This window comes from Rhynchophorus ferrugineus, unplaced genomic scaffold (assembly GCF_030347505.1).
Source record: "Rhynchophorus ferrugineus isolate W39M unplaced genomic scaffold, kcgeb_rfMv2 rfM11, whole genome shotgun sequence".
Taxonomy (NCBI): domain Eukaryota; kingdom Metazoa; phylum Arthropoda; class Insecta; order Coleoptera; family Curculionidae; genus Rhynchophorus; species Rhynchophorus ferrugineus.
The window spans coordinates 13,363,338-13,385,561 of NW_027472590.1; positions in this window are offsets into that span (position 1 = coordinate 13,363,338).

Genomic DNA, 22,224 nt, shown 5'->3' on the forward strand with positions numbered 1-22,224 from the left:
ATAGTGGCAAATAGAGCACTATAATTTATTGCAAGTCTGTTTCCTGTTGGAATTTTTGCCGGAAATTATGAGAATAGAGGAAGGTCACAAATTAAAGTGTCGCTTCCTGCTAATTAACTGATGTACTATCTCATGTTTAACGAGTTATTAACAACAGATGGTTTTAAATTATTTTTCAACGGTGAGATAATTATGCTTCTTGCGGAAATAGTACGCGTTTAGTAAAATATAGTTTTGAGTGTCGCATATTAGAAATAATTTAATTAAAAATTATTTGCTGGCTTGGCAGCTGCAATAGTTAGAACCACATGTCTTCTGGGAGGATATATAAGTGGCCACTGGCAAGTTGGTAGGTTTAATACCAAGGACCGTTGTTTGGACTTCACTTTATGTACTTCTAGTGCCGATAAACCTTAGTTGATAAAAGGAATTTATTTTTATATAGTAAATTTATATTGTTTGATATTTTTTTAATATAATATATAATGCTTGTTTGTTTATTTTAGAGATAATTTCTATGAAACTATCTACTTTTTACCTGAAGTGAAGAAGGCCGTAATTTATTAAATTAATTGTGTTTCTTCTGTAATAATATAATAATTATTGTGTATGTTATTTTGAATTTGTTTTATTGCTTCAGCTGCGAGCTCAGATATATATGTTATGTTACACGGGCCTGACTATCCGACCATCTGGTTTAAAACTTCGTGAATGGTAAACAAGTGGAACGAGTTGGTCTGTTCTCTAATAGATAAATATTCTGTGTTGCTTTATATAGTCGTTCATCAAGTCGCCTCTTATTTACGTAAAATAAAACAGTTTTAAATGTAAATTAATAGTTTTAGTTTCCTTTCACATTGTTAAACTGGCGCGGTGGGTAGATTCACAAGGCTGTCCTCTTTTGAATTCATTCAATTAACCGAAGTCAAATTACTTATCAAGAAAAGAAGACACGTTGACATTGAATTTTGGTGGAGATTTTGGTTTCAGAAGATAAGTGGATGATTGAAGGTGCTCAACGACCCTTAGCTATAAACTGTCCCAAGTAAGACATATGCAAGCTTTGGAAAACATCCCTAGTAAGTGGATTCTCAGCACATGCATATCAGTTCAAGGTGGAAGGTCATGAAAGGCCAAGTTCTGTGAATTAACTTAGTCTACTAATTAGACAGAAGCTTGAAATTCAGCTTTATTATCAAATAACCTTTTGACAACTTAGCAGTTGATGAAACAATGCTGAGAGATGCTATGGGAAAAGATCAAAGGGAGCCAAAATATCGCGGTTTCATTGCTTGCCAATCAAGAGAAGAAGACTTTTTTGTAATGTATTGTGCCTATTGTTGAAAAGCGGATCTGCTACTAGTTATAGTTCTAAGTGCCAAAAACCATGGTTAGTCGAGGAGAGCCATCCGCATTGACACCAAAGCTGAATATCACGGCCATAAAGTCTTGCAGTAATAAACTATAGAGTATTAGGAGCTGCTAAAACCGAACGATATTCTTACTGTAGATGTTTATTGACATCATTTGAATAAATTGAACAAAATTTTGTTATTCAAAATACCACCTATAGTGCAACAGATGCAAATTTATTCCTTTGCATGACAACGCTTGGCTTTGAAGAACATATTGTTGTAACTCTATAGGCAAGTTCTATCGCACCCAGCATACCTACTGGACATAGCACCATCTGATTACTTGTTCAGATTGAGACGGCGTTGATTGGCTAGTGCTTAATTACAAAATACTGAATAAGTGCGAAAATGATCGTTCTTTCGATACGCCATGTTATCGCCATGTTACCTAAAAAGCGGGAGACTTTTTCTCAATAAATGGCTTTTTGATTAGTGTAGTAATTTATATTTTAATAAATAATTTTTATTAGCAATAAGTGTAAAATTAGAATATTTTCAAGCATTTAATACAAACATTTAATTTGATTAACATTTGATGCGAGCTGATATAAAAATGCATTTTTTCAAGAACGAAATTGACTTACGTATATGATACTATGACGTATATGATGTATATGATACTATGACGTACTTGAACGTATATGATACATCTTCTTTGATATGCAGTCTAAGAACACAAATTCACGCCCACAACAGGTTCTGCAAACTATACGCCCACACTAATATGAAAATATAAATTTAATGAAAGTCTTAAGTATCTATACGTGTACGTATTTACAAGTCTTATGTGGAGTTATTTTATTTTAACATAAGCGAGCAAAGTTTTGTCAAGGTATTTTGCGAGTTTGCATAAAAGATATGGATATTTTTTACGTTAACTAGGTAGCTTAACTTAACTTGCTTTCTTCTAATTTATTAGGTTCTTTAAACAAGCTTGTTTTTCATTTCATTTTAATTGTTTTGATATCAGCAGGATATTCTTTACTTACTTCTAATTTAGTTAATCAGACTTTTATAGGATGTGGAATATCTGTAGTCAATGTTGGTTTCTTTTTCAATTTATCAATAGTAAGTTAAATTAAATATAGTAGAATTAGACCTAGGTATTATTGTTTTTATATCTGTTGACTGCATGGTACCGATCGATGCATACTGAAAACTGCTAGCATGCAAGTTACAGAGATGCCTATTAAGGGTTAGGGGATAATGTAACACCGTTTCAGTTGCTAATGCTCATTGCAACTTAATGAAAAATGAATGAACTAAAGTTCTACTTTTCATATATCTGATAGAGACGATGTTTAAAAATGTAAAAGGTTAATTAATAATAAATTGAACATTAAATCAAAGAGACGATTTCTGTTTATGGAAAATAATCATAAAAAAGATAATTCGAACGAAGAGGGAAATGCTCAAATTTCAATGGCACGTGTAAAGTTATGAATTTTCAGGTATTTTTTATATAAAATAATAAGATATTTTACTGCGCGACTGGGATCATTTTCCTTGTCGGATTTTACACTCTTGCCTAGAACATTCACAAATTTTAAACAATCACAAACATAAATTTACGACCATGCCCCAGCAGGATTCGAACCCGCGGCTATCGCAACAGTAGGATGACCGTTTCATCGCCTTTACCACTGCGCCACCAAGCCGGCTAAAATAATATTGTAAATAGATAAATAGATTTAGGTAGATATTAAGCTAAATTGTGTGTATATAATTGAATATAAAATGTATGTAGTAGATAGATTAAATAAGGTTTTTGTTCATTTTTATTTAGTTATTACAACGACTATTATGTATAGTATGCATATTTTATTTTAAAATGTTTTTTCCGATCCGATGCTCCCTAAATAAGAAAACATAATGTGAGAGAAAAACAGGACAAAATGATGATTTCTTCCACTCAACATATTGTTTGGGCAAGAAGCACTTAATTTCTTCCCCAGTTCAAAAATTGTGTCACTTCTTGGATCCGAGAGATAGGAATTATAGGGAAAAGTTGTAGCTAATATAAATATTGTAAATAGAATATATTAAACCACATTCTCCGAATAAATTTATATAAAGAAACCTCATATTATACAATTTTCTAGAATAGAAATTAAAAAATGTGAATATTAATTCAAAGCTCTGGAATATAATTGTGTCTAGGGGAATAATTCGACTTAATCAAATCAACCTCTACCCAATTTGCATAAGCGAATTTGTAGAAAAACTGAAAGCACGCTTTAAATAATAAATAAGGTGGTAAGTAAACAGATCGATTTTTCGTTTTAGATCGAGCTCCAAACTCGAGCGCTTTCTATTCAGAAATAAATATATTTTCATGAACAAACATTTTTATTTTCTCTATACATATGTTAAGGTTAAGTATGCAAAAAAACTTTTTCATACAGAAACAACATTGACAATATTTCAACTTTAAATAAAGGGTAATACCAAATAAAGCATAATATTTTTATATAATTTGAACATATTTGATGTGAAATATACACTACTTTTGTTTTTTTTTTGTAATATTTTAAAGTCTCCTTTTACCAACGAGGGTTTATTTTATTATATTACTTATTTAACGTGTGCTCCGAATCACAGTCCTCGGTATTAAGTCTACCGACTGAAGAGTGACCAACTTAGAAATCATCCCAGAAGACATCCGGCCTTACCCAGCCTGGTTACTGGCGTGACTAGGATCATATTCCTTGTAGGATTTTGTACTCTTGCCTAGGACAATCACAAATATTAAACAATCACAAACATAAATTTACGACCATGCCCCAGCAAGATTTGTACTCTCGACCATCGCAACAGTAGGTGGACGTTTGTCGCCTTTACCACTGCGCCAACCAAGACGGCTTTAGTTATTTTAAGTCTATGGTTTAACCTTTACAGATTTTCGTTCAGGAAGTCACAAGGAACTAAGTCTGATGAATTGCCCCATACGGGAGAATTTAAGAAATCGTTGTTGAATTAGTGAAGTCAAAGTTCATTTCAAGTTCTCCATGCCATGACCTAATGGCATGAAAGTCAGATGGTGTGGTTTTACCGCAGTATGTCTTCTGTTTCTTCTGTCTGAAATAAGTAACGTTGTCTTTGTTCGAAATAAGTAGACATTAGACGAAACAATGTCTAGTAAATATGGTCGGCGTGGTAGGACTTTTACATTTTATTAATTTTTCGATATAGTTTTCTCTAGTTTTATATATGACTGATTGTTTCTTAATTATAATTTGCAACAGATTTCCAGAATAGTTTAGTTCAGAAAAGATCGGTTAAAGCGCTTTCTGTTTATTATCTGTTAACACTGTTGCTACAACTGTTGTGCAGGGCTTGGCTGGCACATTGGCTGTTTCGAAATTCAGAAGTGCGAAAATGCTTAAAAATGCTTGTAATATAACAACCTAATATTAAATCTAAATGCTATGTTACAGCAGACTTTTGATGAAAATTGTTCAAAAGCTCTTATACCGATACTGATCACTGTAGACTTAAACAGTCGTTAGAAACACTACAGGATATTTGATGAGACTGCGCTACATTTACTCTTTTCAAAATTAAAAAAATATGACGAATAACAATTTAAATTTCAAGGCGCAGTAACTTCTGTCTGAGTAGAGAAAAGCTGCCTTAATGTTCTACGGTTGGGTACCTGCGAATAAAGTATTACCAAATATATTACCAATACAATACATTGAAATTTAAGAAGGAAATTGTGCTGAAAAAAAGTAAAAGTAAGTAAGTAAAGTAAAGTAAAAAAGAATAAATTAATTTATCTTTTCACTTGTGTTTATTTTAGTATCATTTATGGGATCTTATTGAAAAACCTGCCAAAAAAGCAATATCTGTTACTAGTGCTGTAGACAGGGTTAGGCAGTATTTGAACTACTTATATTTAAAATGCGTAATTGAGATACCATTACATATTTCAAACCATGGAGTATTTCCAATCGAGAGGTCGTCATCTTTCATGACAACGACAGTCCACATACTGCAGCTTTGACAAGGAATAAATTGGATGAAATGCGGGAAACTCTCGAGCACCATCCTTATAGCCCTTGAAAAAATCACCTGGAGGCCAAAGATTTGAAAGCAATAAAGAAGTAGAGGAGAATGTGCGCAATTGACTGACAACTCGCTCTCAAAATGTTTAGTTTGTGTATTTAGTTAATGTTAGTGTAAGAATGTTCGTCCGGTCGGCCGGAATGTGTGGCTGTCGATGCGATTTTTCCTCCGAGCATTCACTACTATTTTGTAGAAGGAATTCGTTCGGGAACCGAAAACAATGGTTGAATAAAAACTTGTTTATTTCGATGTTAAATTGTGACCTCTTACATTCTATTCACACAATTAAAGCAGTCATTCTTATTAAAGCATTCATGATCAGCCATTTGCCAATTGCTAGGCTCATCGCCAAGACTGAGGTTCAGAGCAAAAGCTGAGCAGCAGGTCAAGTCAACAGAAAACTCACTTGGTGAAAAGAAGATTAGCATATAGTAAAACATACATAAAGTAAACATCTGTAGGAATGTCCGTCGGGTCGGTCAGTCGGTCGAAATGTGCGGCTGCCGCTGCGATTATTTGTCAGAACACTCACTACTATTTTTGGAAGGAATTCGCCAAGTGAAGGAGTACGAGAACTGCAAACACTGGTTGAAGAAATACTGTTTTTTTTAATATTAAATTATACATGTGGTCGACGGGAGAATTTACACTATATTAGTTTGTGTATAGGAAGTACGGAAGTTACGAGGGGTAGAGAAATGAGAAAAGAGAGCGAGACGATTTTTTTTTTAATTCAATGATGAGCTAGAGCCAAATGGTCTTTTGTTGATGTCGCTTCTGGTTTGGGATAGTTAGTGTTTTGCGGGCGACAGAGACCCTGGGTTGCCACTAGGATTGTCGTAGTTGGTTTACTACGAAGGTTTGTGGATGGGTAGGATTGTCGTGTTCTAAGGCGCCTATGGAGAATCTTGCAGACTTGGAGACTGAGCATGTTCGTGACATTCTTCACAAGCGGGATGCCTGATTCTAGGTGAGTATTGACGTTCCTCATAAACCATGGAGCATTGAGTAATGCGCGGACTTTTTTGAATTGGAACACTTGGAGTAGTTCAAGTTGTCCCTCAAAGATATACCTGTACCACATCTGCGCTCGCTGTATGCATGATGTATTTGGGCTTTCCATTGGAATCCGCGGTTGAACTGGAGACCGAGGTATGAAACGTTATGGAGCTAGGGGATAGGAACTTTATCAATTTGGAGGCGATATGCACGAAACTCTTTCTTGCGGCGGAACAAAATAGCCTGAGTTTTGCTCGGTTTTATCTCTAGCCTCCAGAATTTGTATCACGCTGTCGCTTGGTTCAGTTGGACTTGGAGTCTGTTGCGAATATCGTCGGGACTATAACCCGTTGTGAAGAAAGCGGTGTCATCTGCATAAAATGCTGTGTGGGAAAGTTTGTGGAGTTGGAAATCAGCCATATAGAGGTAGAATAATGCTGGAGCTAGTAAAGCACCTTGCGGGACCCCTGCGGAAATCTGTTTATGAGAGGAAACTGTGTCACCAATCCTCGCTTGAAAGAACCTACCGTCCAAATATAAATCTATCAGAGAGATTAGGTCATTCGGTGGACCAAGCTGTTTCGCTTTGAATATTAGACCGTTGTGTCATACTTGATCGAAAGCTTTGGAGACATCTAAAAAGATGGCTTCAGTTTTTCAACTTTTTCTTAATTCCTGATGGATTGTTGCTACGACGTGGGTAGCTTGACGTCTGTGAAATCGTTTAAGGCGTTTAATATCGCTTTTTCGGCAAGTTTGGAAAGTGAACTAATCAAAACGATGGGACTATAGTCAGATGGATTGGACTTGGCATTTTTAGGAACAACAGCGACAAGCGCTTATTTCCAGTTCTTTGGGACATGCTTTAACCTCAGGATGGAGTTGATAATGTTTGTAGAGGTGGGCAATGAGATCGATTGCATTTCGATCGATGATTCGATTTCGAGAGAGCGAGACGTCGTTGTGGTGGTCTTTTATAGCCGGGGACCGCATGGTACCAATCCACTAGGCGTTGCCAGCCTATGAATTTGATGTAGGTGAATACGTAGTGGCCTACAGGATCGTAGCGGTCGGTACATTGGCTTTTTTGTTTTAAAATATTTAAGACAATAACAATGTACGATAAGGAATTTAGTTATTAGTTGTCAGATTATATGTTTTTTGTGTATCTTGAATATGCATTATACAAATATCAACCAGTGTTTTAGTATAAGTAATATTTTTTTATCATACTTTTTAATTTCCCCTTGTAATAAAAAAAAACTCGCTTTGCGCGCCTTCAGGTGGTTCGGACGAACAAAACTTGGTTACATCTTTATAGATGAGGGATTGCATTCTAAGTATATCTATTTTATGCATTTATGTTGTCGAGCTATGACCGTAGATAATACGAATTATTATTAATGTTACAATATCTAATATAGTTAATGACATGCATGTTTAGTATGAAATAAAACATTCCATATTACCAATAAAATGCTTCAAAGAGCGGAATTGCATCTTCTTTATCTTTATGTGGTAAAAAGTTAACGGAAACGAAAGGAAGCTAAAACTATATTTAGATCCGTTTTCACCGCGTCGAACAATTTCCATCTAATAGAATAAAATTCCTGGCGGGCATTTAGTCGAAGCTAAGCCGACCTGTACGGTGCCGAAATAGATAAATTTTTATCGTTCCGTATTCTATTTTGAGCGCAACTCTATTTTTAAAGACCTTTCAACTTAACTAAGTAATAATTTCTCCTCCTATCTGCGCCTTCTTCAGCGTAAAGTCTAAATTATTACACCGCACAGTACTGCGGCCTTAAATGTTTAGGGTTGGGTCAAACATAAATAATGTTCCATAAAGAAGTAATTAACGGAAATACGAGCTTTCTCATAAAGGGTCCTCCTGCGTAAAAATCTTCCGCGGCGAGCTTTTATGAAGCGACGATGATGATGGCATTGTCTACTTTAATATTTGGACAAGGTGGGTAGCTGGTTTATTGATGTCATATTTCTAAACGTGTAATCAGAGTTTATTGCACGGTCTTCTTTTATACGTCATATAATTTTTATTTAATTAAAAACGATAAGAGCAGATGCGTTGACAAAAAATATATATATGTACACGAATTTCGTCCAAATTACAAATTGCCGTTTATAAATTAAAATCCATCCTAAGATATTTAGGACACATTATCATATTAACTATACGACCACGTTTGGTACGTCGTAATATAGTTTCATTAATTTAGAAAAAAGTGGATGTTTTGAGATTGAGTGTAAATTTAATATATTCCTTGAGCATACATTAATTAACCAATAATTTTGGGTTTTGCGCATGCACACTGTATTGCATAGAATAAACTATAGAAAAGAATACACTATATTGTCTCCCTTTTCTAATGGCGGTACGTTCTTTTCGAGTCGATCCGTAGAGTCGATCGAGTGAAGGCTATAAAAAATCTAGGATATTTAAAATTTGTGCTACATTAAATTATTGTGTTATTTTTCATGGTTTGACATAAATTGGTTTTAAAATATTGAAGAACAAAGGTAAGTGCAAAATGTAAGGTTACATTTTTAAAAGTAATAAAATCCAAACGGTATCAATTTTATTTTTAGTGGGAACGTTAAGGATACATTACTCAACAAATATCTCCGGATTATAAAAATGAATAAATTATATTGCCTTCCTTTTCTAATGGCGTTACATTCTCTTCGAGTCGAACGGTACAGTCGATCAAGTCAAAACAACAAAAAAAAACTAGAATATTTAGATTTTGTGTTACATTAATAATTTTATACTAATAATAATTAAATTGTTGTGTTATTCTTGCTGGTTTAACATGCATGGGTTTTGAAATATGAAAGAACAAGGGTAAGTGCAGGATTTAAGGTTAAATTTTTAAAAGTTATAAAATGCAAACAGCATCTATTTTATTTATAGGGGGAATCTTAGCTGCCAAATTTATCACATCATTTTCAACGACAACGAATAGATATCGGTTTATAACATATGCCGAAATTTAATGATAACAAGAACAGGGAAGAAAATTACTCTGGTTGTGTTGGAAGTAGTCCAGTCATGAATGAGGTTTATCCATCAAGAATAGTAGCAAAAATTGCAGTAACTGGTAATAATAAGGCATTTATTCTAAACATAATATATTTTAGTAACGATTTAAATTTTAATTTATAGACGAGATATAGCTAGAATTTGTTGAGAGTGAAAGTCGAATAATGTGAAATTTAGAAAAGAAGAAATTAGACAGCATTTTACTAAGATATAAGAAGAGTGTACATTGATACTATGAAATAATTAAATTTGCTAACAAAATCAGACCTGGATTAAATAAACAAAATATAAAACTATCAACGACACCCTAATGATCTAATGACAAAGAAAATAGAATGCATTATTACATAAAAGTATAGGTAAATAAATTATTGTTTTGTAAAAATAATGATGTATCGTCTAAGGTTTCTTTCAGCTTAAATGCACGATTCTCCATTCGTTTTAGGCTAGTAAATGTACATTATGTTATAACCGAAAGCTCGAGGTAGTCAATTCATTAATGGTGTTTGTAGATCAAGAATAGTAGCAAAAATTGTGGTAGCGATCACAGTTGATCATGTCTCCAAACATTTTTAGGAGAATTTCACTGCTTTCATATATAGTGGTGGCTTTTTCGTTTGGTTTCAACTATATTGGCTGGATTTGATATAAACGATTTTGGTCTTTTTTATGGTAATGTTTATTTATATGGTTCTTGGAGTTCATGTTAATTGTTCAAATATGTAAATTAATTTAAACATGGTGTTTTTATATAAATAGAAAGGCATATAAAAATTATTTTTGTTATTTCATTTTATTCACAACTGGTTTGCTAACAAGAGCAGACCATAGTGGATCAAATAAACAAAATATAAAAGTATCAACGATTATCTAATTATCTAATGGCTATTTTTCTGAAGTTGGAAGGGTGGAACCAACAAGGAAAAGAAGACGCATTTTTATATAAGAGCATAAGTAAATAAATTATTGTCTTGTAATAATAATGGTGTATAGACTGGAGACTTTAGCTGAAAAGTTCGATCATCCATTCATTTTAGGCTAGGTTTAGGCAATTTTTAAGCAATCAAAAGCTCAAGGTAGTCAATTAATTGGGTTTGTCTATTAAGTATAGTAGGACACATTGGAGAAGGGATCATATTCGGAGATTTCTGAGACATTTTCACTGCTTTTATATATAACGGTGTTGGTGTCTTTTTTATTTTGTTTTAACTACGTTGGCTGGATTTGATCTAAACCATGGAAATAATTATATTTTTGTTTCAGGCAATTAAATTTCAATTAAATATTCAAGTTTCATCAAGATCAAACAAATTTAAATAGTTTATCATCCTTGGTCTTATTTTATGCCTATTATTAAAAATGGAATTCTTTTTAAGGTAATGTCTGGAAGTTCCATTAAACCCCTCGGAGGGTTATCTTTACACCATTTATACCCTATGCCCTGTAAGAGTATATGAAAGGATGTATTACATCCCTAAAAAGCGGCATGTCCATAATTCTTTTATGTATACTTTCCAGACAGATAATTTTCTCTAAAATAATTTTATTAAATTATGTTTATATCGATAATTTAGTTTGTGGACTTACTGTTCTTATACAATTCGTATATTTGGTCTCGAATAGAGCCAATATCAAGATGGTCAAGATTCATCACCTACTTTTAATGTAGACGGGTTTTCTTGGGTGAATCTAACGTATTATTCTTCATTTTGTAAGCGACGTTATTCACAGTACCCACACTATGCTTAGTGCGGCAGCAGCCCGCAAAAAAACATTTTCAATAAAATTGTATGGACTTATATTATTTAATATCATCAATAATTTCTTCTCTAATGGAATTTACCGACAAAAGAGAGTCTCCATTATCTCGTTCCTTTTCGAAATAACCTATTAAAGCCGCAGTCAATTTGTGACCCTGAATATCTATTGTTTTCGGTATTTTCAAACAAACTGATATGATATATTCAGAGCGACTTAAAATGTATCAAAATAATCAAAGGATTAAACTAATGTTTGCCGGTTTATAACCTGTAGTAATTGTAACTACTTTTTTGAATAATTTAGCATACATCTGACGATAGTGATAAGAGGTTTTAACACTTCCCTATAAATTACTGTGGCTCTATAATTAACTGTAGTTTTTAGATACATTATAATGTTAAAATAAATTATATTTGATAACATTTTTGTTCAGTTATTTTATTTAGATTAGAATTTTTCTCGTATGTCAAAGCCAAACTGAACTAAAACTCAGAGTTGATGCGGCAACATTGCAATGTTTCGATGTCCCAAATATACATTACACATTACTAAAAAAACTTTGAATAGACTATATATATTGCTGCATTGTTATAGCAACAGTAATAATACTCCTCTTAGCGACTATCAGATGCAAAATTAATAACTCTTGAATGACAATGTTGGCTATTTTTGGCACATTGGGGAAGGAAATACTATTGAAGCTCGGACGAGTTCTTATGCCGCACTCACCAGGCATAGCGCATTTTGATTTCCACTTATTTATGAGAAAGATAACTCCTAACTAATATCGTTTTATCAATACGGTATCGCTAGGTTCCTAGAAAATGTTACAGACAATAAATAAATACCATTTTAAATTGAAAAAAAAAAATGATAATATGACATGTATTCTTAACATTAGTGATCACTATTATAATTTTGAAGCAGAACAAGATATTTTAGGGTGTTGGGAATCTCCAAGCACTGTGCTGAAGTTTAGGAAGATTATAATAAATAATTATAAATTGTATAAAGGTTAAGAATATGGAGTAACAAAACAACAGTTGACAAAATCACTGGTATATCCGAGATATCCATTGCAATTTGGAGGCGTTAGGATTGTAATCAGAGGGTTTGCTGTCCTGAAGAGGCTATGAAGAAGTCGCGATAATAATATTCCTTAATAACTATACAATAACCATTGAACATATTAAAGCAGTTTTTATTTTACTGGAATTGTGATGATACTATTACTAGTTGTTCAAAAAAGTTATTTTGAAATTATTCAGGGAATTTTGATTATTAAATGGAGAGTAAGTTAAAATTGTCTACGTGAAAATCGTATTAATCTAGTTTTTATGTCTGATTTACTAAAACATGTTTACTTGTTTTAGACAGTTTGCATCTAGAAAACATATAATTTAAATTGAAATATTACGAATAAACCATAAAATCGGGAATTAACTTGTGACTGTGTGAAATATTTTCATAAAGCAGTGTTGGCTCCAAAGAACTCCATTTTTAAGTTAAATATGGCTATATTAAAAACTGTTCGTAGCATAAAAATTCTACGCAATGCTTGAAATAAGCGGGTCTAGGTTTATATGGCGGATATGCAGAATAAAAAGAACCCAGCGAGAGAAATGAAACCCATTTTGTTTCCAGATATGAACGCAATCCTGTATATAGAATTGTTAGGAAATTTTTAACGAAATTCAAAATTTTATTTCCCCAATAGTTTTCAGTTTAATTGTGGATATACTGGACAATATATAAAATTACCTACATAATAAATAACTATGTGTTAATTAAATTATAATTTATTTCCATTTGTGCGTACGTTTTAATAGATTTAATTATGGCCTACCAAACTAATTAGCCTCCATTTGAATACTGTAAAACAATTTCAATGTTAATGAGTTCTGATAAATATGCCCAATCTAACACCTCAAATTATTTTTATCTAATTTATCTAAATTATAAACTGTTCTGTAATTATACGCAGTTTTTATTAGCACACTAGATTCGTATACGGACCCATAATACACAGATTTAGATCTCTCCAAACTTCACACTTAAAGGTCACACTACAATGTTTATAAAACACTCCGCATTGTAGTATTTAAATAATTCATAATATCATTCCTGTTATTGATTATGCTTATAATAGTATATTATTTAATATATATTTATACGAGTGAATTTCTATAGATTTGAAGATATGATAATATGATTTTCTCTATAGTCTAATTTGTTGTTAATTTTAGTTTATTTCTTTATTTGATGTTAAATTACTTTCATATTATTAATTTATTATTAATAATAGTCTATGTAAAGTTAAAAGATATAAAAAATATAAAAAGAACCCTTCTAGATCTGATCTAGTCTAATATTCTTCCATTGTATTGTTGAATTGTATTATTTAAAATATAAATTATATAATATATTTATTAATCTATATAGTTAAATAATAACTAACCTTATTAACTAGAAATAAAGGATCAATGAAGCAAACATATTTGAGTCATTGACTACAATTTTCCTAAAACTTTATCAATTTATATCAAATGTATTCTCCCATAGTCAGATGGTTGTTAATATGGTTTCTAGTACCTACATGTTGATTTTTAAATTATTTATTGAATTTACATTTATATTTATATTTATTTTTGATTTACTAATATATAGGTTATACTTTAGCTATTTTGTATAGTGGAAAGATGGGATGGGATATCAGTGTTTAAGTTGTACTATAATTTGGTGGATATTAGAAGTATTATAGAATCAGTAGGAATAAGCGATGCAAAAATAAGGGTCATATAAAAATATTAAAGATATTTATATAATTACAGATAACAAGAAACCGTCAAAACTTAAACAGTATTAAGACAGAGGGAAAGTATCACCCAAGCTTTGTTCATAATATTTATGGATTAAATTATAAAGATACGTCAGATCGAACATGCAAGCTTGCTTATATAACGATATGCGAATATAAAGAATAGAAATGTTGTAAGGAAGTTTTGTTTGTTTACGGAAAATCCTAAGCAGACAGAATCCGAAAGATATTAAACAAAACCACAACGAAAGTTATGGTAATAGAAGCCCCAGTAAAGATAGAGTAAGTGAATTCATTTAAATATAGAAATTGAGTACAGATAGGAATATAAATTGAGTACCAGTTAACCAAGAAACTAATATCAGAATTGGATAATGTCAGATTTATTCAAGACAAATATAAGTTCAGCTGTGGGACATGGATGCTATAAAAATGGATAAATACAAAATCTAAGCAGCGAGAATGAGATATGTTAGAAGACAAGAGAAGTAACGAAAATTAACTGAATGAGAAAGGACGTCAATATACCATATTAGAAATGGTACAAAAGGGGTTAAGAAGGTATCGAAAGCAACTGTAGAAACAAGGAAGATCATTGGATTACTTAAACTAATATAAACAATAGTATAAGGTACTGAAGAAAGGAGCAAAAACTCAGCCGAAGCAAGAATATTGATCAGGTGCAACAAACTATGGGCCAAATTTGGTATAAAATTTATATATATGACAAAATTGAAAATACACCTTCATTGAAAATTTTCTTATATATATATATATTATCCATAATCTGAAATAATAATTATATTTTGAAATTCCAAAGATAATTCTATATTCTGAGAGATATACTCGTATGTTAAAAGTCATATATCGCGTTTCTATAATTTCTTAATATCGAAGATCCTCACTCCAAAAGTGAAAAAGTTCTTGGCTGATCTCTTTTGCCGATATCGGCGCCGGAGGTGGTAATATCCGCTCCCCAAAAGCAATTTGATAGATACGTTAAAAGAAATTAAGCTGTGCTAGATAAGAGCGTTACCAACTGGGGTAAAAGTTACTCAGGCAGATATCCAATCATATGTTGCGAATATTCTTGCCGGTATCTTTACCGTTCCTAATTTAATCCTTTCAAAATATAAAACAAAAATAAATTCGATACGAATGATTCAGGTTATAGAGTTGTTATAGTAATTTTTGTATGGATTTTTAATAAGTTTTATATAAATATTTAATAACTGATTTAGTAGCTTTATTTTTGCTGAGGTTCTTTATACATTCGGAGATTAAGGAGGAGTCGGATTTAAAGGATAGAAGTTTACAGTTAGTAAAGGTTTTACTTATTTCGGAAGTACATTTTTTATTCTCCCTTCAGAAGAAATGTCAACAAATTATATTATTTGATTCAATTATGTATAATTTTGATATATTTTTCGAACAGCATGAATTTTGTGTCGTTGATTCATTATATCGTTTATCATATCAATTTCTAATAGATATAGACATAATCTTCAGTGTTTGACAACTTTATTTAAACAATCACTTCAGAGAGTTGCCATAAAAGTTTTTTATTCAAGTGAAATTTCTTTAAAGGGTATTTTATTTAAACAGTTGGAGACCATTTTCTTAACTCAGATTATTACTTAATATTCTTGAAATTTTAGTGACAATGAACTAGGCTAAATTCTGGATTGATCAAATATTTAACAATTTAATTAATTATATAAGTCAATGACTTTTTGAATAAAATATATTGTTTTCAGGCAAAAATCGTTTTGTTTCTAAACACAAACTCTTTTTACTCATTTAGTTCTAACATTTAGTACAGCATTTTTTCAGTTTTTCTACTCTTTCCAAATAATAGAGTTTCTCGGCGTCTGACGTCCAAAATAAGCATTTTTTTAGTAGTGGCCTCTTCATTTGGTTCAAATTTCTTACTATCCAGTCGGTTGTTCCGACTTAGACGCAAAAATAGTCACAGAGGGTTAAATCTGCAGAATATTCTGGAGATTCGTTGGTTGATCAGTTGACGTTCGGTGCCACATGACTACAACGGAGCTTAGTAAATCACTTTCTAACTATTCAAATTAATGAGTTCCCAGAGTATTTATCAAGTTGTCCTTGATTTCGGTGATGAGTTTTTTGTGCAAAAATATAATACTTGATCAGCTTAATCAATAATCAATAATAATTCACTTTTTTCTACCTTTGTTAAAATTTAATTCTGTTGCTTGAGAAATTGAAAAAGCAACTGGTTTCTCTGCCCTTGTAATTAATTTGAATTAATTAATTCCGTTGGATGGAAATTGATGAATAGTTTTTTATAGTTTATAAGAATATTTTTCAATTAGTATTGACATTTCAACAGATCATTAGGGAAAAATAGACTTTACTTACAAAATAGTTTAGCGTAAAGTATTAGCGTAAAGCCAAACCTTAAAAATGATAAGCTCAAAGATTACATAAGATGTAATAATATAGTTTGGGAAAAAGTTTATTCGATTTTTTCATAGATGAATGTGGCATATATTTATTAGTTTTCATTAAAGCTATACTATACTTTTGAAAACTAACAGTCCTTGTGCATTATTAATTAATTATAACCCTCAAAAGATGAGGGTATAAATTTTGTTATTATAAAAAAAATCGATAAAAAGGAATTTCGCGTGTTGATAAAATATTGCTTTTGGAGGGGAAAAATACAGTTGAAGCAAAAACTTGGCTTGATGCCGAATTTCCAGACGCTGCCCCAGGAAAATCAACCATCAAGGATTGGTATGCTAAATTTAGACGTGGTGAAATGAGCACTAAAGGCGGTGAACATAGTAGACGCCAAAAACAGGTTGTTACCGACGAAAACATTAAAAGAATCCACAAAATGATTTTGAGTAATCGTAAATTGAAATTTAATGGAACAGCAAACACTAAAGATATCAACTGAACGTGTACGTTATATGATTCACAAATATTTGGGTATGAGGAAGCTCTGTGCAAAATGTGTTCCGAGCGAGCTCATTTTTGACCAAAAACAACGACGAGTTGGTGATTCGGAGCAGTGTATGAAGATAATCAAGCTTAATAAGCCAGAGTTTTGCATTGATATGTGACAATGGATGAAACATGGCTCCACCATTTCACTCCAAAGTCTAATCGACAGTCATCCGAGTAGACTGCACACGATGAACCTGCTCCGAAGCGTCTGTATTTTGGGATGCGCATGGAATAATTTTCATGGACTACGGTGAAAAAGGAATGACCATCAATAGCGACTATTATGTAATGTTTTTGGACCGTTTGAAGGACGAAATCGCCAAAAAACGGCCGCATTTGAAGAAAAAGAAAGTGCTTCTTCACCAAAGTAATGCACCGTGTCACAAGTCTGTGAAAACGATGGCAAAAATCCATGACTTGGGCTTCGAATTGCTTCTTCATCCACCGTATTCTTCAGATCTGGCTCCCAGCGACTATTTCCTGTTATCAGATCTCAAAAGAATGCTCGCTGGGAAGAAATTTTTCCCAATGAAGAGTCGATCGCCGAAACTGAGGCCTATATTGAAGCAAAGGACATATCGTACTACAAAAATGGTATCGAAAAGTTGGAGGGTCGCTGTAATCAGTGTATCACCCTTGAAGGGAATTATGTTCAATCAAAATGTGTTTTACTGTGGTAGGCCGGCGACTTTTCAAATGCTTTCTTATTGTCCAATAAATAATTTGAATCATGTTCTTATGTGGATCACCGAGGTTTCAATTAGTTTAGATCATCGAGATAGCACTGTGTTAAATTATATGGTATTTTAATATGTTAATATGATAGTTTTATCAGGATTTTAATATGATAAATATTGCAGTCATAAATAACGCGATTGCTTCAATGGGCTACATTATTTTACGATTTGAAATATGAAATTACTAACCAGAATTAATTTTCCAATAATTATTCGATATAGCTTTTATTCGACGCTATTTATTAAATATAATAAATAACTGTATGACAAGCTGAATAGTTTTGAAGGTAATATCGCCAGAAATAAGGTTGAAATCGAATATTTAGCATTTCACCATATTTAATATCATAAATCACGATGTATGAAAACCGTCTATAATAGTTATTTTTCGAAATAAATTTATTCTGCGTGATGTTTATATTGAAATAACTTTAGATCCAATTTTCGACGGGCACCAATGTCGTTTTATTTGAGATAATGAAAATAAACATGGCGAAATTGAGTTGCAAAACATTTTTGTTTAATGCAGATGTTCCAGTAAATGTCGAATATAACAATATGGGTGTACGGAAGGTTATGGTTTTTTTTTATAGAGCTCGGCAATTTTGAGATTGGGTTTACTTAGGTGCCCTATGTAAACTTTAGGTATTATGATCATAAATATTAACAGAAGTTTGAGTAACGTTCTGGTTTTGATGGTAATATATAATCTTTTGTGTTCTCATTCTCGGGTAATTATTAATATTGTGGATTATTTTATTTAGAGCAATTATTTATATGGCTGAAAATGGAAATATATGTTTGTTTATATGAAATCGATAATGTATGATATAGGTCTATTATATATATATATATATATATATATATATATATATATATATATATATATATATATATATATATATATATATATATATATATATATATATATATATATAATACTAAAATAAATACTAAAATATAATACATATATATATAATTCAGTCACTATCGACGAATCGATTCTGTGTAAGTTTAAATTATTTAAGCATTAAACCCATTTTTAACCGAGATATAATGTTTATACGCTGGAATGCGGAAATCATGGTTACGAAACGGTAAGTGACGTCGAGACAATGTCTCGTAGCGTTTCTGATTTGTGTTCGAACTAACATGTCCAATTTTGAAACGTATTAAACGTTTATTTCTCGTAAAATCTCCAAAAATCAATCGCATATTTTTGGTAATCACTCTATAGTAAATCTCTATAGCAAATCAACATTTTTATGATTCGTTAATACAGTCATCCAGCCTTTTATGATTATCTCAACATTGGCCTCCACGGTATTCAATATACTCTGCAGTTCTGTATCTACGCTGCTCCTAATTAGTTTCATGGTCTTCGTTTCTACTACCTCGTCTGTCTTAGTTAGCTGATTAAGTATCAAAAATCCTTCACGTACCTAATAATTTAGCAATAATACATAATTTTGATGTTTTCATTATATTCAACGCATTGGTAAAATAAGAGATCTTCCTCTGACTTTGCAAATAGGTCACATATAAAACGGTTGTATACAATTGCACTTTGTTATTTTTATGATTTTATGATCATATACCTTCTAAAGCTTTACGTTTAGGTACTTGGAAATAGTATTAGCGCAGCCCAATATACTTTTAAATCAGCTAAATAAATTACAGTAACAATAAAACGCATGGACTATAACATTTAACAAACTATCCGTTCTGAATTATGGACAAATATTGACTCTAGAACAAGATTTAGAATAAGATATTTTACATAGGAAATTAATTACTTTATATCACTTTGATTTTGATGATGTATAGAATAATGTACATACAATTATTCATGTATATAATAATTATTATAGAAAGTACTTATTGCCCATTGGCTGTTAACCTCTACTGAATCAATAATGGAAATAAAAAGATCCCTTTAATTCTTTTAAAAGTCGTATCTGAATTTATTTTTTGCTGTCTGTTCCACATTTTCAAAATAAATTTAATGTAGTCATTCAATGACTGATTATGATTATATTTTTATGAAAAATGAGACAATTAATTTTTGTAATCGAAGCATAATTTATAGAGGTGCAAGTTTTTTATTTAATCCGCAGGGAAATACTTGTAACATACTATTGCGGGGTTCAGGTTCTTCTAAAGTTGTTATAGATTTACTGTTGCTTTTACATATTTTTTCCCATAGTAATTTGTTATACTTGGCCTGGCCGGTCGGTGGGAATAGACGGACTGATGAATGATGGAACAGATATTTCTTTTCTCGGAAATCGATGGAGAGCTTGGTGAATTTAGGCTGACATATATTCATATATGCCGATTATTATGATTGATTCTTTGGATATTTACAGAGTAAAAGTAATAATCACTATTAAAGCTCTTTCCATTCAAGTTTACATCGTTAATTTTAATATACTTTTTACGTAAATGCCCGATGAAAAATTGTTCGAGCAGACTTAAAATAATGTTTATATTAATATTTTGCTTAGTACTACCTTTAATGTGTAAACTTAATGTATAGTCTATTCAACATAATAGTGAACTCACGTCATGAATACGTTTAATGTATTGCCTACCTCAATTTGTAAATTTGTTTTAGAATCAGACAATATCTTCCTTCTCATTTTATTCTAATTAAAATGAGATATAATGTCTGATACGTTCGAATATGTAACCGAATCAGCCTATGAAGGTCGTTCCGTTGTTAAAGGTCTGTAGAATGCTTCAAAATATTAGATACAATAACCGCAGTTTATAAAACGGCAAAGGTTATTTTAACGCTTTGCTTGTTTTGATAAATTTCAAATCGCTGCTTATTATTACTATGGCAGAACCGATTGCGTCTCTTATCAGTTACTTCGAACAGGAACGAGATAATGGAGGACCTTCTTGTCAGTAAAATTCGTTAGAGAGGTAAGCATTTTTAATGTTAAATATTAATTTTGCTATGGTTTGTAGTGTAAATATTTTTAGCATGTTGCAGCTGCACTCAATACTAGTAAGGGCACGGCCACTAAGATATCTCAAAAAATAAAAAAATATAATTTTGGATTCACAGAAGCAAACAATCATCGAACGAAGCGGACGACGAATCAAGATCAGTATGTGTATTCAGTAAGTTGAAATGTATAAAAACGGTAAGTTGCTTATTCAATATAAACACAATTTAATACAATTATTTCAGAGGCAACTGTTAGTCTGGGAAGTATCCTTAAAAACTGGAGATGCAGCTCTTCGAGGGTTGTAGAATATCCCTTTATACAAGGTTGGATAATATAGGATTTAAATAGTGTAAATAAGATAATTCACGAAGAGGTCTAATAGAACTAACATAATAAACAGATACTGGTTTTAAAAGCTTACAATTTTTAAAACCATATAATAAAATAAAGGAGAAGTTATTAGAGAGTTACTCATGGCAAGATGATAATAAACAACATGGTAAATGAAAAATAAAAAGGTAAACGTTGGAATAACAATTGATTAGGTTTTAGTAATCATAAAATTTATTAATAAGTCAGGAATTCTGGAATAGTTAATAAGACATAAAGTTTAAATGAACTGGATCAGACACACTGAAGAAGAAATTGATAGATGATGGAATCGTGATCAAATGTTAGGTAAATTGTAAATTAACAGCTTAATTATTCACTTGAATGAAACTTTCTGAATGAGGAATAATGATTCAATGCTGACAATGTTCAAGACAGGGTGATGACAGTGGAAACAATTTAAGGTGAATATATAATTAATGTATGATAACTGTAGCAAATCTTATTGTAGAGGGTGAAAGGTTTATCCGCATTGATATGTGTGTAATTATTCAGAATATACATGATTATTTGGTTAAAATGTGTGAGCAGAGAAGGAATATTAACTGTTTTACAGATGTGGCAAGTGCATTAAGGAGAGAGCAGTGAATAAATCTACTTTTATCAAGAAAGATATGTCATGTAGTAACAGACACTAAGGAGAAAGACAGTGATAATCAAATGACTACAAGGAAACACTGTACAGAAATAGACTACAACTAAACGTAACAAGTAAATATTCTCTCTAATGAAAGTAAAATACTTCCATATACACTTATTAATTATCTGGGTTAGCCCCCAGAGATTACCATTAAAACGCGTTTAAAACTCTACTTCATAGGTGTTTTGTAAAATAGTTTAATATAAATATAACATAATACAACACTAACCTACAAACTGTTTTAACTGAATAATTATTTGTATTGTAAGTCTTCCAGTAATATATGGATTAGATGTAATAAAATATTAAAATAAATTATATTTTATAACACATTTGATTCATAATTTTATTTAGATTAAAGTTTTGTTATGAAACTCAGAGTTAATAAGG